Source organism: Puntigrus tetrazona, chromosome 16 (genome assembly GCF_018831695.1).
Source record: "Puntigrus tetrazona isolate hp1 chromosome 16, ASM1883169v1, whole genome shotgun sequence".
NCBI lineage: Eukaryota > Metazoa > Chordata > Actinopteri > Cypriniformes > Cyprinidae > Puntigrus > Puntigrus tetrazona.
The window spans coordinates 26,424,505-26,442,004 of record NC_056714.1 but is presented as its reverse complement, the minus strand read 5'-3'; the positions used below and the strand labels follow the sequence as shown (position 1 = coordinate 26,442,004).

Genomic DNA, 17,500 nt, shown 5'->3' with positions numbered 1-17,500 from the left:
ATGAACATACAATGAGTTGCTTTGTAATAAACTGAATTAATTAATATAAAAAGTGTAAATATGACGTAAAAGAAACAAACAAACAAAAACAACAGATAAATATTTGCAAACCAACACAGTAATAGGATATTAAATGCATAATAATTATATGCATATTCATTTGACCCTTAATATCAAGAAAACGAGAGGAAGACAATGAAAGCATAAATATAAAAACTAATAATTTGAATTTACAAAGTAAAAAAAGTTTTATAAACAAAATAAAATAACTTTTGGTTAATAATATAACCTGAATAATAAAAACTACATTTTTATACGCTTAAATATTAAAAAAGTAAAATTAGTGCTGTCAAATAATAAAATTTAACATACACGGAATATATTTAGAAAATATTTTCATGTATATACATTTATATATTAATATTATTATATTTTATTAAGTCAATTTATAAATGTATATTCATTTTCTCTCTAAAAATGTTGCATGTGTTTGTAATTATATGTTATATGTATTATATGTAATTATATACATAATAAATATACACGTGTGCACACGCATATGTAAACAAAAACTTATTAGATTAACTACAATATTTCTAAAACTTTTTTAGAAGTTGCAGTAAATAGATTTAAAATAAGAAATAATAAATAAATAGGATGAGAAACCAAATCACTTGAAGAAATGTAAAAAAAGAAAAAAAAAAATTATATATATATATATATATATATATATATATATATATATAAATAATAACAAAGTTTTTAATGTTCAAATCAATGAAACCAAATAATAAAATAAAAATAATAAAACAACAATAGAAAAAAAAAATCAATTGCAAAATTCAAATAAAAAAAAAAATTAGTTGTTATTACTTTCTGCACTGCTTTAAATCTATTTAATCTAGTTAAGACGCAAGACTGCAGAGGCCCTTCAAATATAGACGCATCTGCAGAAAGCGACGGGCAAACACGTGTTTCACAGAAGAAACGGCATCAAACTCCAGCCAAACAAACGTCTGCACGGATCTACAACAAAACACTCGGGCTGCTCCAACCTCCCAAACAACATCCAGAACCGGCTCCTTTCATGTCAGAGCTGTTTTAATATCTAACAGTCTGTGGATGCAAAGAGCACAAAGCAGAGCTATCTGACGCTCCACCGTGTTCGTAAGAGCTTTGATTCTCACATGCATTGGGTCTCAGTCTTTAGACACCTTAAAGGACACTCAACACGTTGGATCTGCACTAAAATATTACTTTGATTGGAAGCGCGTCAGCTGATACTGGAGGTGTTTCTCCTCCATCTTAAATGCACGAGACTTTCAACGTAAAGCTGACTTCATCCCTCGTTCATTATTGTTTATGGACTGAAGCATTATTTTGCACTAAAAACTAAAACCATAAATCCTTGCGTTGCTTAATGCATTAATAAACACTACATAAAAAATGGTTACAATTATTTTATTAGAACTAACTACCGAGGCGACAATAATATAATATTTATTTTATATTAAATAATATAATATAAACAAAATATGTAATTCTATAATAATGTATTAACTGTTATATTTAACACTTTATAATATTATAATTATATGATGTTTAGCTATAAACAAATTTCGGAGGAGCACGCACTGATAATTAACGCGCTGGCTTCGCTTCCTAATCACGCAATTATCCAACCAGAGCAAGAGAAGCCTACTATAAATTCGCGACAAGCTTACCTCGATATCTCGCTTCCAGCATGGTATCCAGCATGTCCGAACAAGACCAATCGCCAGAAACCCACGAAATCGAGGACACCGAGCCCTCCACGACTCCGCTGAGCAAGCACGCTAACGCCCGCCGGAACTTCAACGAGCGCCGCGGCTTCGCCAGAGGCAGAAAAACTAACGCGAAGCGACTATCCTTTCGCCAACGCGATTAAGATCACGTTCGCCTCCACCTGCCAGGACGCCCTCAAGCTTCCCCAGCTTCTCCCTACCGCGGCAGCCTTTTCTTCCGCTCCATCCGCAACAAAATGGACAATTCGGCTTTGCGTCAAGCACTCGCAAACGCGAACATTCCGTTCTCCCGCCGCGCTAACAAAGCCGAGCTTCTCGCTGTACTCGACTTATCAAACAGGCGCAGCTTCGCCAAACATTTCTCCTCCAGCCAAAAGAAAGGGAAACAACTAGAAGAAGCCGTAATTCTCCCAGGGGAAGACCCGAGAGTCAGCATCTGCACCTCGTGTTAAGCCTCCAGCCCCACCAGGAGGCAGCAGAAGGCTCCCAGCTACTCGCTAGCAAAGCCCAGGACCCAAACACCAGCAGCTCTTCCTCCAGTTTCCAGCAAACAACCCACGCAGCAAGCACCACGGCCCAGCCCCCACAAGCCATCAGCCTAGCCTGTACCCACTCCGCTCATTGGATCAGTTGAACCCACACCAACAGTACTCTGCCCAAGTCTCTCCCCGACCATGCCTGGCAACCAGCCCCCAATCCACTGTCCGTTATTTACCAGCCTCAAGTTTCTCCTATTCCTCCAGGACCTAACTCGTCCCATTTCTGTTCCCACAGCCCAGCCAGCCATAGGTGCCAGCACAGGCACACAGATGCCTCCACTGACGATCCCAGCCGTACTCACCTCCTATTCCTCCTCCCTCCCCTATTTTTCTGCTACCAGTCTGAACCCAGGTTCAAGACCCCCACCATCTTCACACACCTATTCTTCTTTACCTCCCTATCTTTTCCACTCTTTTCCCCTAGATCCCCTGCCATAGCCGCCGTGAGCTCCAACCCACCCCCACAAGTAGCTCCCATGAGTTACCCCGCCAACTCTCCCATCGCCCACCACCCTTTCTCAGTATCCACTGCTAACCTCTTCCTATGCCCTCAAATGCCACGCGACCGGACCCCACCCCGTCCCCAATTCCATCAAAGCACAGATCCTTGCAGAAATCCAGGATGCTGGCACCAGAAGCGAACCCTATGCAACCCAGGTGCTTCTTCACAACTAATATCCCAGCGAACCATCCTTTAAGGTCCCTCCCTCAAGCCTCCTCGACTCAATCCTACAAGCAGTTTCTCACAGAACCCTGCAATCTTACCTGACCGCTTGGAAATGCTTTAAATCTTTCCAGGCAAGGTATAACCTCCAATTCCTGATTTTTCCTGCTATCCATCACTTCTTTCATCTCCTTTCTTAACACCTCAAAAACCTGCAAGTCAGTTCTATTAAGGGCTACTTGGAGTGGTATCCAGTTTTTCCATAAACTCATCCACGGCATCGCCTCACCTCAAATAACCAATGCTCAGACTTCACTTTTAATCAAGGGCATCCAAAGAAGGCATCCTCCCGATCCGACTCAAGGATGCCCATCACCCCCGAAATTCTCTCAAAATGCATATCCACCCTCCGCAGAGGCTACTCTTCTATCCATACTGCTCGCACTCTCGATGCAATGTTCATTCTGGCCTTTTTCGGTTTCCTCAGATGTTCAGAATTTACAGTCAACTCCAGATTCGACTCCAAATATTCACCCCCACTATTTCCGACCTATCTATCGAGACCACTTAAACCGTATCCTTTTCATCAAACAAAGTAAACGGACCAGACCAAAAATGGGCATTTCATATATATTTTTAACCTCCAAACTCCTACTTTTCCCTTCAAAACACTTCTAGCTTTCCTCCAATACAGGAAATCCCAAACTAAAACTCCACTCGACCCTCTGTTCACAGATGATTCCAACCACCCATGATCTCGATTCTGGTTCCAAAGCACCTCAAATCAGTCCTATCTTACTCCGAATCCCATCAAAAAAATTCTCCACACATTCCTTCAGAATAGGGCAGCCACCACTGCAGCAGAAAAGGTCTCTCCCAACAGCAAATCCAAACCCTCGGCCGCTGGTCTTCTAACGCATACAAAAGCTACATCTGCTCAGACCAGTCACTCATCAAAAAGCCCTCCAGACCCTAACCAGTCCCAACAGAACTCCAAACCTACCACTCCCGCAGAGGATCACCCAAGGCACGCCATCACTCCTTCTACAACGGCCAGCTCTCGCTGTATACTCGACCAAATACAAAATCCGCCCACCGCAGCGGCCACACCAAGCAGGAACATCGCACCCACCGCCCTGGACGGCTCCCGCTATAAACAGCCATATTCAAAATCTGCACACCACAGTGGACATACTTACCAAGCAGGAACATTGCACCCACCGCCTCTGGTCAGCTCCCGCTATAGACGCTCATATACAAAAATCTGCCACAGGAGTGGCAATGCCAAGCAGGAGCATCGCATCCACCGCCGCGGACCGCCTCCCGCAGCAAACGACCATATGTACTTCGCCACTGCAGTGGCTAGCTCAAGCAGGAGCATCGCACCCACCGCCATGGACCACTCCCGCGCTATAGACGTCAGATACAAAATCTGCCACAGGAGTGGCAATGCTAAGCAGGAGCATCGTGATCCACCGCCGTGGACCGCTTCCCGCAGCAAATGACCATATACAAATTGCCACTGCAGTGGCCAGCTCAAGCAGGAGCATCGCACCCACCGCCATGGACCACTCCCGCCGTAGATGACCCTATACAAACCTGCCACCGCAGTGGCCAACACAAGCAGGGAGCACTGCACCCACCGCCGTGGACCGCTTCCCGCCGTAGATGACGGTATACAAACTTGCCACCGCGAGTGGCCAACACAGGCTGGAGCATTGCACCCACTGGCCGTGGACCGCTCCCGCTGTAGATCATGGTATATAAACCTGCCACCGCAGTGGCTAACACAGGCAGGAGCATTGCACTCCACCGCCGTGGACCGCCTCCCGCCGACACAATAGCACACAAAACCTGCCACCACAGTGGCCAACACAGACAGGAGCATTGCACCCACACGCGTGGGACCGCTCCCGCTGTACTCAATATACAAACCCGCCACCGCAGTGGCCAACACAGGCAGGAGCATTGCACCCACTGCCGTGGACTGCTCCCGCTGTAGATGACGGTATACAAAACTGCCACCGCAGTGGCCAACACAGGCAGGAGAGCATTGCACCCACCGCCGTGGACCGCTCCCGCCCGTGAGATGACGGCTGATACAAAACCCGCCACCGCAGGCCAACACAGGCAGGAGCATTGCACCCACTGCTGTGGACCGCTCCGCCAGAGATGATGGTATACAAACCCGCCACCGCAGTGGCCAACACAGGCAGGAGCATTGCACCCACCGCCGTGGACCTCCTCGCCGTGAGATGACGGTATACAAACTTGCCACCGCAGTGGCCAACGAGGCAGGAGCATTGCACCCACCGCCGTGGTCCACTCCCGCCAGAGACGCACACTTGCACCCCACTGCTTCTAGCAGCAGACCGCAAAGCCGGAGCTCTGCACCCACCGCCGGCAGCTCTCCGCCAGAGACGGTCATTCACACAAGCTGCTATTACAGTGGACTGCTCTAAGCCGAGCCCTGCACCACCGCCGTGGACCGCTCCGCTAGAGACGCACACTCCGCACCCACTGCTTCTAGCAGCAGACCGCAAAAAGTCGGAGCTTTGCACCCACCGCCGTGGACAGCTCCCGCCAGCGACGGTCGCTCACATGCTGCTATTACAGTGGACTGCTCCTAAGCCGGAGCTCTGCACCCACCGCCGCGGGACCGCCACCGCTCCGCTAGAGACGCACACTTCGCACCCACTGCTTTTAGCAGCAGACCGCAAAAGCCGGAGCTTTGCACCCACCGCCGTGGACAGCTCCGCCAGCGACGGTCGCTCACACATGCTGTTATTACAGTGGACTGCTCTAGCCGAGTACTGCACCCACCGCCGTGGACCACTCCCACTAGAGGGCGCACACGCACTCCACTGCCTTCAGCAGCAGACTGCAAGCAGGAGCATTGCACCGCCGTGGACCGCTCCCGCTGTACATGACAACATACAAACCCGCCACCGCTGGCCAACACAGCAGGAGCATTGCACCCACCGCCGTGGACCGCTCCCGCCAGATACGACAACATACAAACCCGCCACCGCGGTGGCCAACACAGGTAGGAGCATTGCACCCACCGCCGTGGGACCAGCCTCCGCTGTACACGACAATATACAAACCCGCCACCGCAGTGGCCAACACAGGCAGGAGCATTGCACCCACCGCTGTGGACCGCTCCCACTGTAAATGACATTATACAAAACCTGCCACCGCAGTGGCCAACACAGGCAGGAGCATTGCACCCACTGGCCGTGGACCGCTCCCGCCGTAGATGATGGTATATAAAACCCGCCACGCAGTGGCCAACACAGGCAGGAGCATTGCACCCACCGCCGTGGACCGCTCCGCCGAGATGATGGTATTCAAAAACTTGCCACCGCAGTGCCAACACAGGCAGGAGCATTGCACCCACCGCCGTGGACCGCTCCCGCCAGAGACGCACACTGCACTCCACTGCTTCTCTAGCAGCAGACCGCAAAAGCGGAGCTTTGCACCCACCGCCGTGGACAGCTCCCCGCCAGCGACGGTCGCTCACATGCTGCTATTACAGTGGACTGCTCTAAGCCGGAGCATTGCACCCACCGCCGTGGACCGGCTCCGCTAGAGACGCCACTCGCACTCCACTGCTTCTAGCAGCAGACCGCAAAAGTCGGAGCTTTGCACCCACCGCCGTGGACAGCTCCGCCAGCGACGGTCGTTCACACATGCTGCTATTACAGTGGACCGCTCTAAGCTGGAGCATTGCACCCACCGCCGTGGACCGCTCCCGCTAGAGACGCTCACATTCGCACCCACTGCTTTAGCAGCAGACCGCAAAAGCCGGAGCTCTGCACCCACCGCCGTGGACAGCTCCCGCCAGAGACGGTCGTTCACACATGCTGCCATTACAGTGGACCGCTCTAAGCCGAGCACAGCACCCACCGCCGTGACCGCTCCCGCAAGAGACGCTCACATGCACCCACTGCTTTTAGCAGCAGACCGCAAAAGCCGGGCTCTGCACCCACCGCCCGTGGACAGCTCCTGCCAGAGACGGCCGTTCACATATGCTGCTATTACAGTGGACCGCTCAAGCCGAGCCCTGCACCCACGGGCCGCGGACCGCTCCTGTAAGAGACGCCACTTGCACCCACTGCCTTTAGCAGCAGACCACAAAAAGCCGAGCTTTGCACCCACCGGAGGACAGCTCCCGCCGGAGACGGTCGCTCACACATGCTGCTAATACAGTGGACCGCTCTAGCCGGAGTACTGCACCCACCGCCGTGGACCACTCCCGCTAGAGACGCCACAACATTTTCATGCCCACTCTCCTACACCTACATAATATCATCCTAATACCATTCCAATTTCAACTAACATATCCATGCTCTTCCTCCTTTCTAGCTAAGCCAGTAGCTTTTTGGGGGCCGCTTACGCGTGTTTTCGGCTGCTGTCTTAATTGGCTTTTTGGGGGCACTCAGGATCGGGTCGACACGAGTCCTGTCCGCCACGGACAAGAGGAAAAACTCTGGACTCGGTAGTCCACCTAGTTCCTGAGCCCTCTCCTGACAGCTCGCCAAACACGCTTACTTTTTACCGTTACTATGATTAATTATACGTAAGTGCGAACTCGTGAAATGATGTTTAGCTATAAACAAATTTCGGGAGGAGCACGCACTGATAATTAACGCGCTGGCTTCTCGCTTCCTAATCACGCAATTATCCAACCAGAGCAAGAGAAGCCTACTATAAATTCGCATGCTTCTTACCTCGATATCTCGCTTCCGAGCATCCCTCCACCACCCCAATCTCCATTCCTCCTAGTTCTACTATCCTCTCTCGGGGGCACTCAGGATCGGGTGGACACGAGTCCTGTCCGCTTTCACGGACAAGAGGAAAACTCTGGACTCGTTAGTCCACCTAGTTCCGAGCCCTCTCCTGACAGCTCGCCAAACACGCTTTTACTTTTTACACGTTACTATGATTAATTATACGTAAGTGCGAACTCAGAAATTTAATTATATAGTATAACAATATTAAAAACATTTTAAATATACGCAATTTATTATACAGTTATATGAATTACGTCATAACACAAAACTTTGTTATTTTAAATAAAATAAACATTAACTGAAATAAAAAATATGTACTTTATTATTTATTTATGTATTATTTCGTTGCCATGGATACATGAATTAAAATACAAATATTGTAATAGATTTTATATTTAATATAAATTATTTCTAACTATTATTAAGAATAATAATAAGAAGAATAATAATAATTTTACATGAAGTATTTTTTACTTCATGTAAAAAATATAAACGCATAATATAAAATATAAATACGTTAAAATTTAAACTGATAGACGTAAAAATTGACAGAAAATATAAGAAAATCTCATTCAAAATATAAACAATAGTAATTAATGACACTAAAACATTTATGTTCTAATTCTACAAAATTATGATTAAAATTGCAATTTCTAAATCACTGGAAACACCAAACATCGCTGCAAAACGACCATTTTCACAACGGTTTCCCTCCATTGGTCAATCAGTTAGCCCGCCTCAAAATGGTCATGATGCTCAAACAAATGTTTTAGAATCTGTCTTACGGTTCAACGTGGTAAAATAATTGACACACTGCACCTTTAAGAGCATGATGATGAATAGCCGGAGCTCTTTCCAGGCCTGCTCTGTGACTGAAACACATGAACAAAGACGCAGAAGCTCCAGGGATCGTGGAGCCAGTATTCGGTCTTTGTTCGCCGCGGAGCCGCTGAACGAGTGAGGAAAAACACTTGTAAAGCCATCTTGTCACTTCAGAGCGCTTTTTTTTTTGGTTTTACATAAGAGGGTGATCTTTATAGAGACGTTACTCATCAGCTGGAAGAGTGTCACATCCAGCTCAGATTCACACACACACACACACACACGATGCATATTTCATTACATGTTCACACTCTCATATAATGATATAATCATATAATGGAGACATCAGTGACTTAATATACACGGCATAATAGGTCCCTTTTGTTATTATTCAATATGTAGCATGTTTTACACTATATTACTACTTGGTTAGTTAATATAAACCAGCCAACAAAAACATGAAAAAAATTATATATATATATATATATATATATATATATACACACACATACACACAGTCATGGCCAAAATTATTGGCACCCCTGAATTATTTTACAGAAAACAAAGTATTTCTCACAGAAAGGTATTGCATTATACACATGTTTATTCCCTTTGCGTGTACTGGAACAAACCAAAAACATGGCGGGGAAAAAAGCCAGTTTGACACAATGTCACACAAAACTCCGAAAACGGGCCGGACAAAATTATTGGCACCTTGGCTTAATATTTGGTTGCACACCCTTTGGAAGTGAAATCAGTCGCTTCCTATAACCGTCAATGAGTTTCTTTACACCTCTCACCCACAATTTTGGTTCTCAAGTCCTCAGACAGCTCTCTTCTCCTCTTTCAGTTGTCCACGGCTCACACAATGCAAAGACTAAGTCAATTTCTCTCCCTTTCATCTGCTTTCAGGTGTGATTTTTTTATATCGCCCAAACCTGTTCCCTGCCCCAGGCGAGTTTAAATCTTATTTATCCACAATTCTGAAAGGGTGCCAATACTTTTGTCCAACCCCTTTTTTGGAGTTTTGCGTGACATCGCGTCAAATTGGCTTTTTTCCCCTCCCTTTTTTTTGTTCTGTTCCAACACACACAAAGGCAATAAACACGCGTACAGCAAAACATGCGCTAATGCAACACCTTTTCTGTGCGAAATACTTGACTTTCTGGAAAACTTTCAGGGGTGCCAACGGTTTCGGCCACGACACGCGCCAAAAGAAAAAACACAGCACTTGCTAAAATACAGTTTGAACGCTGTATCGCTGAAAGGAAATGACTTTCGGTGTCAGAAAATGTCATCTAGCGCGCCGCGCGAAACCAGCGATATTCTCCGGTGTCATTCACGACCGCAGCTTCCCTCGTCCTACAGATGCAAGAGTTATAAGGCAGATGACAGAGACAGCCGTATCACACAAACACCACTCAAACGAACAGACCGAAGCCGAAGGGAGCATCGCTTCATGCTCTGATTCTCCTGACAGAGAAAGAAACGCAGCAAAGAACATCCTCGACGCAAACCCCATTTATATTTGTTATGGAAAGCCTCTCTTAACAAGAGCATGCTGCATTTGACCTAAATCCAGAACTACTGACCGTCTTTAATGCATCCTTAATTATCCAATAAAGCCTCTGCCCGTAGACAGAGGCCAGCTCATGTCACCACAGGCAAGTCCACTTAGCATCAACTCATTTCATTTAAGAGCAAATATCAGCAGAAACGCACACCGGTTAAGGTCCATTTAGACAGAGATGGCTTTCATAACCCACAGGAAGAGTTCGCCTATCATTTACTCACGCCCGTGTCTTTCCAAACCCTTTTTAATCCTTCGTGAGACGCTAAAGCAGAACATTTGCGAACGCTATTTTATTCGTTAAACGCGTTAAACGTTGAACATGGCCTGTTAACCTAAAAAGGTCTGTCAAACGATAAATGGCATCCAAGTTTAAAACAAGTTTAACATCATACGTATGTACGGTTGTATTTTATTGTGTTTTAAATGAGCAAAAAAAGACATTTTTACTACAATAAAACTAAAATGAATAAAAATGTCATTTTTACTACAGTAAAACAACGTGACGATACTAGCATTTCTACAAAATGCTCATATTTATACGTGCAGAAAAGTTTAAAACGCTTGTTTATGAACAATCGCATGTATAAGAAGACTTTTTAAATGCGTATGCTTGACGACCGTTCGCTTTTATGCATACTGACGAATGCAAATATCACATGCATGCAAATAAAATGCTTATAAATGCATATATTTGACAAATGCTCATATGCATGCATGCAGAAAACTGAGAAATGCAAATAAGCCGAAAATTATCAACAGATTCGACATATGAATGTTTTGTCACATTTGTTGAACGTGCACGTACAAATATGCACAAGCACACATTCGGAAAAGTGTCAAAAAAACATTTTTTTTTATGAAAGCTCAATTGCAAATAAACATGCATACAGATGAAATCCATAAAGGTCCACAAATAAAACTCAAACGCATATGCAGAAGTCTCAACGTATATATCCGATGAGTGCATATTGCATATTTGTTGAACGTGCATGCAAATAAAAAAAAGCCGATGCATTGATTAGATACATGCAGCAAAGCATCAAATGCATGTATTTGATGAAAGCTCATATGCAAATACACAGAAATGCGTCAAATGCATATAACTGACGATTATTTGCATGAAGCGACAAAAGTGTGCAACTCATGAACATTTACATGCAAATAAGTGTCAGAATGACAAACGCTGATGTAAATATGCAGAAAAGCGTCAAATGCAGATATATTTTTCTTTATGCACAGTACGCCTTGTAGTATACACGTTCTAGCTGCTGCAGTCTGCTATGTCTTTAATATTAAATGAGACAGCAACGAGTTCTATGTTCTTTAGCAGCCTTAACCAAGAAAAAGCAATTGCACAGAATATTTCGAAATAAGAATACGCATAAAAAAATAGACATAAATGTGTGTATAAATAGCACTAAATGTGTGTATAAAAGAACACGAGAGCTTTCTGAGAGATGCAAAGTGTCAAACGCTGTTATTGTGACAACCTGACATCAGACAGCGTGTCTTCAAGCACAATGACCCTCGTCAGGGGTCCTGGCTGATGGGAGATGTGTTACGGACGAGCAGAAGGGTCAGGACGTGACACGGCGAGTCAAACACACAAACACTGGCTGAGTCACTCTTACTCAAGCACACAGTGATCAGAGGTTAGCCCAGAGCCAGTGTTTAACGCGTCCTCTGTGGAAGCACGTTACCGACTTCACGCTTCAGAGAGTGTGTTTGGGAGCTCTTAGCTGGCCTTCACCCAAACAAACCCACCGGATAAAACCTCATCCTCAGACCGATCCAAACCTGGACGAGTGCCTGTCTTCTGTTGAGCGTGTTACTTCAAATAAGAACGGTATTAAGCAAGCAGCTGACGCTAGCCATTGGCTTCCTCTGTGTGAAAAACAGTACTATGGAAGTGAATGGCTATTTTTTTTATCCCTTTAACTGAACTGGATGATACTTCACACCGACCATTCACATTGATTTTGAAATTGATATAAAATGAAGCACTATGTTTTTAATATCATGTCCTTCAAAGTTATATATATATAGTTTCTAATTTTAAATGATAGTTGATAGAAATTCTGTGAGTTAGTGCAAACTTTGTGAATAAATTTATATTATATTATTTTTGAATCAGTGATTATAGTTGTTTTGTTTATAGTTGTTGATTTTAATATTAGTTCACATTCTTGTTATATATATATACATATATATATATATATACATATACATATATATATACATTAAATAAATAAATTAATTAAAAATAATATATATATATATATATATATATATATATATATATATATATATATATATATATATATATATACACATATATTTATTTATTTATTTTATTTTTATGGAAAGCACATTAATCTGCCATTGTATATAAAATATGCATTTACTGAATACAAAAAAATAATGTTTATGACTATGTATTGTTATATCGTGTACAAGATGATTAAATTTCAGTGTGTAAAACAGATTTTTACTGTACGTCCCACATTAAACAACTAAATCACTTCACAATAAACTCGATTTGTTAACAATGCATCAGGTGCCATGAACGGTAACCGTGTTTATAGCCACACATTAAGCATTTCTCTTATAAAGGTTTTCTATTGGAGGACAACATAGTATGCTTTATTATAATGAGTTTGGTCTTTTAAAAACACAATTAAACCACGCTGCATTTAAGAATGTCCTGAAAAATGCAATGCACTGGAATAAAAAAAAAAAAAGCCGTCAGACAGCAGACGCAGAACAGAGTCTGACATGAAAAGCAAACAGTAATTGTTAATAACTCCCAGATCAGACAGATTTCAGTCTTACCGCCCGCTGCGTGCGCTCGGCGCTCGGCGGGAAAGCGCTATCGTCTTCGGAAAGCTTCTCGCAGAATCTGACAGATGCGTTTCAGTACGGCATCAGCATCTGAGCTTCTCACGCTCCTCGTAAGAGGCAAAGCAAACATGTCAGTTACTAACGTGCATTAAGACCTGCACTTGGAACCAGATCCCCGCAGGTGAACTCTCCTCATCCCAAACCAACACGCGCCCGTGCTGGAAGCAACATGTGGGCTTCCGCTGAGGAATCGAATCACGTCCGGATAGAGATGCGTACAAGCGTGTGGATGTTGTATTTTCACAGTCCCGCTACTCATTTATTTTGACCTTTGTGGATCTGAGCTACCAAAGCTGATTTTCTCATTGCGCTGCAGTAAATAACAGCTCGGAGAAGCTCAGATGTTTATTTACAACGCAATGAGAAAACCGCTTTGCTGCACGTTTTGGCGAAGTCATCCGGTTGGTTCATGCATATGGAAAATCTGCGTATAAAACACAGAAATAGCCAGAAACTATGAAATAAGGATGCTTTAGACAATCGACTAGGGGCGTCACGATATATACTGTTTGCAATATTATAGTAATTGTTGTTTTCTTGAGTCTTGAGTGGGGTATATTTATAGAAATATAGCCAAAAGGTACAATGCATGGGTCAAAATGACTGATTTTTCTTTTATGCCAAAATCCTATTTGAAGTAAAGATCATGTTCCATGAAGACATTTCGTAAATATATCAAAACTTAGTAATATGCATTGCTAAGACAACTTTAAAGCCGATTTTCTAAGTATAAATTTTTTACAATAGAGTTTTTCCAATAGTTCTCAGCTAAATATTGTCCTGTCTTAACAAACCAAGCATCAATGGAAAGCTTATTTATTCAGATGAATAAATAAATACAAAAACCCTCATAAGCAGCTAACAGTGTGAGTATAAGTCATCTTAACTCAAACTAATCGAGTGGAACAAACCTAAAATATTTAAGTTGAGTTTAATCTAATAATTGACTGCACCAACTCAAAAAATTAAGTTCATTTAACAGCAAATATCAATTCCAACTGTTTTGAGTCAAAAAAAAAAGCGACAGATTCATTCGATTCAGAACGAATCAAGCTTTAAATGATTCGGTTCAATTACAACGACTACTAGTGACTTGCAGGTGGTGTTAATTTCACATTTCAAGTGTCTATTTAGTGTTTTATTATATCAAAATAGTATTTATGCATGTGTATGAATATGAAGAATACATTCAATCTATGTTTTGAAGATACCAGCACAATAACGTTATCGGTAAAATCTCGAAAAAATATTAAGATATTAATTTGTTAACATTGCCAGCCTTCGAAAAATAAAGTGCTCCTTCTCTCTCCATCTCTTTTTCCTCTTTCTAGACATTCAGCTAATCACTGATGCTAGTTTGCTCCTCATTTGCATGAACTGGAGACGGCGGGTGATCAATTAAAATTCTCTGCATATGATGAGAAATAACAGACACACAAACTAAAAAGTCTAAAAGCCCTGTGAAGAAGTCATGAAACATGCCCCGACTGCTATAAGACTACAAGAGCATTTCATTTAAAACAAAACATCTGTTTAAATTTAATACCACTTGCATAATATTTCATTAAGCCGTGTACGTCAACTTAAAACTACTCGGAGGTACTTGGAGGATGAAAATGATTAGATTTTTTTTTTTCCCATTTTTCCATATACTATAAATAGCAGATTTCATGAACGTATGTGTAGTCTAAACACTAAAATGGAAATAGAAAAATAAATTTTTGGCCTTTTTTTTTTTGCTCATACACAAACAAATAAATCAGTTATTAAAAATAAAACAAAATATATCTAAAATAATATTATATTGATAAATTCATTGTAATAAAATAGCAAAATATTAGTAAAACAGCTTAATATTTTGTAATGACTAACAAATAAATACAAACATCTAAATAAATAAAACGTTTTTTTAAAAACATAAAAAATAAAATGTGATGTATATATATATATATATATATAAATATATATATATATATATAATATACATATTATTGTAATAAATTAATATAAATAATTAATAACAATAAAACTGCTTAATTTTGTACATTTTGATTAATAAATAAAATAATTTAAATTATATATATATATATATATATATATATATATATATATATATATATATATATACACACACACACACACACACACACACAAACACACATTAAAATTAAAATTAATATTGTATTTCTAAATTCATGTTAATAAAAATTGTATTATTGTATTAAATTAAGTTGGACAAAGCACAACAAAAGTATCATATTTTGTACTGACTGAATAATTATATATATATATATATATATATATATATATATATATATATATATATAATAAATTTATTTCTATCAAATGTAAAGTTATTGTAATAATTTAAATTTAAGCATGTAAATTAATACAATAATTAATGTTATTAATTCATCATATTAATAAACTGCTTATCAAAACAGTTAGCTGAGCTCTAGCCTCTAGCCTCTGTCTGAACAAGAAGACGTGACTACACCAGACAACTGAACAATCAAAAACATCACTTCTGTGTTAGATATGAAGACAGGGTGATAAATATGAAGGCAGAAGCACAGCTTGACCTGAAATCCTGTTTACTGCAGTGCATGTGAATACAAAGAGAAGAAGCCACGTGACCGAAAACAGCGCGTCAGCTGATTTAACCATCATCCACACACAAGCAGCCCTGAATACAACACAGCGGCCTAAAGCCGAGGGATGACGATTACAATTAAAGTCAGCTCAAGCTCGTCTCCATTTTTCACTCGGAGAGCAGATAACGCCGTTGACGAGAGCCATGCGTCTTTATTTAACGGGGCGTGCGGGAACGCGCGATAAGCCTCCGCCGTTACTCGCACGCGGCGCTGGGGGTCGCGACCCCTGACAAATATATTAGCTGGGAGAACCTGACAATGTGCGGCAAGCCACGCTGGAATCACTCCGACTGCTTTCAGCGTCACACGCATGTCAGCCTGCTTCCATTTCCAGGGAAAAAAAAAAAACACCAGGCATGCAGCGAAAAAGCCAATGCTTTTAGCGCGCCGCTTGACCTCTGCCCTACATCTGCGCTCCGTTACGCAACATCCACTGCATCCGAACACCGATCCTCCCCCAACCAACCGACTTAAATCACTGCAAGCTGCTACACAGCGCTCTCGACTAAGTAGTGAGGGATGTGAAAAGATCTGCACAGGCACACAACTACCCCAAAAATACATCAATAATAAATAAACAAATCTAAACAAATATATTAATCAGATAGACATCAACTTTAGATCAATGCATTAAAAAAAAATTCAATATTAAATATATATGTGTGTGTATATATATATATATATGTATATATATATATATATATATATATATATATATATATATATATATATATATATATATATATATATATATATTTTTTTTTTTTTTTTTTTTTATTATTAAAGCAGAGCCAAATATTATTCCAGTTACCCAAAATATCCATAAGCACACATATGTAATATCTAAACCTTTTATGAAATAAAATACTGCATGAAAAACATACAAAAAGCTTCACACGGGCTCGTTTTAGTATAAAAATACAATAACATTTTTATTAAATTTAATTAAATAAACTAAAATAAAATGAATAAAATTCTGATTTAAACAGGCCCACTTGAATGCATTTTTAAAAAAATAATTATGTATATTTGTGTGTGTGTGTATATATATATATATATATATATATATATATATATATATATATATATATATATATATATATATATATATATATATATAAAAACTATAATATTTAAAATATATCCACACACACTGAATTATTTTCCCAGTTACCCAATAAATAGGCATCACCACACAAATATATAATATTTAAACCTTTTTTAATAAAAATAAAATTCTAATAAATCTACAAAGATCTAAACAGGAGCAAATATTAAGAATATAAGGTTTTCATCATAATTACATTTTCTATGTCGTCCTGGTTAACTCTGAAAATCAGAATAATAGTAGTGAGAAAAGAAATAGTCAGTGTTTCTAACATCAAAAAGAGACTAAGATTAAAAGCAGACTTCAGCGAGGTCTTTGCTGCAGCAGCAGTACTGAGAGGCCGAGTCTGACCGCAGCGCTAATGCTGATTCATGCCACTGAAACGCCACACAGCAGCAGGCCTCAGCATGGAGCTCCGCCGTGGGGCTCATTCTCATGCCCTACAGCACAGCACGCTGTCTGTGTCTGCGTGATCACGGCTGACCTGCTTTGTGAGGGTGAGCAGGACACAAACCTATTTCTGTTTGCCAAGTAACTTCACGCTAGCAGGCTAAAATATTCGATGGATTCACAGGAGATTCGGCAAATCAGAATGTGGAAATCTCCATGTACTTCTCATCATTTTTAAACGTTAGCACGCAGTTGCACATTTAAAAAAA

General features: G+C 41.3%; 1 protein-coding gene across 2 annotated transcripts in view; it reads right to left on the bottom strand.

Moving 5' to 3' along the window:
• The window catches only part of LOC122360976 (mannosyl-oligosaccharide 1,2-alpha-mannosidase IA-like), a 289,954-nt gene that overhangs the window by 236,902 nt on the left and 35,552 nt on the right, over positions 1-17,500 (bottom strand). The gene's annotated exons all lie outside the window — the stretch shown is intronic.